This window comes from Trachymyrmex cornetzi, unplaced genomic scaffold (genome assembly GCF_001594075.2).
Source record: "Trachymyrmex cornetzi isolate Tcor2-1 unplaced genomic scaffold, Tcor1.1 scaffold230, whole genome shotgun sequence".
NCBI classification, from domain to species: Eukaryota; Metazoa; Arthropoda; class Insecta; order Hymenoptera; family Formicidae; genus Trachymyrmex; species Trachymyrmex cornetzi.
In genome coordinates this window covers 1087863-1088148 of record NW_017296957.1, presented here as the reverse complement: position 1 = coordinate 1088148, position 286 = coordinate 1087863, and positions in this window count along the sequence as shown.

Below are 286 nucleotides of genomic sequence, written 5' to 3'. Positions count from 1 at the left end.
ATTCCTGTATGTTGGATTCCTCTGTTCCTATCGCTATGTCTATCGCTATCGCTATGTCTATCGCTATCGCTATTGCCTCGCATTGTGTTTAGGCCTTTATCGTCGATACAACACTACACATCTGGGGCTCTATTCTTGAAAAGAAACGTATACGAAAGTCTAGGGAAATACTATAGTATACGAAACGTATACTGTAGCATTTCCCTAGATTTTCGTATACATTTCTTTTCAAGAATAGAGCCCCAGTACTCAATAGGTGCATCCAGAAGCACGACCGCTCATTGGC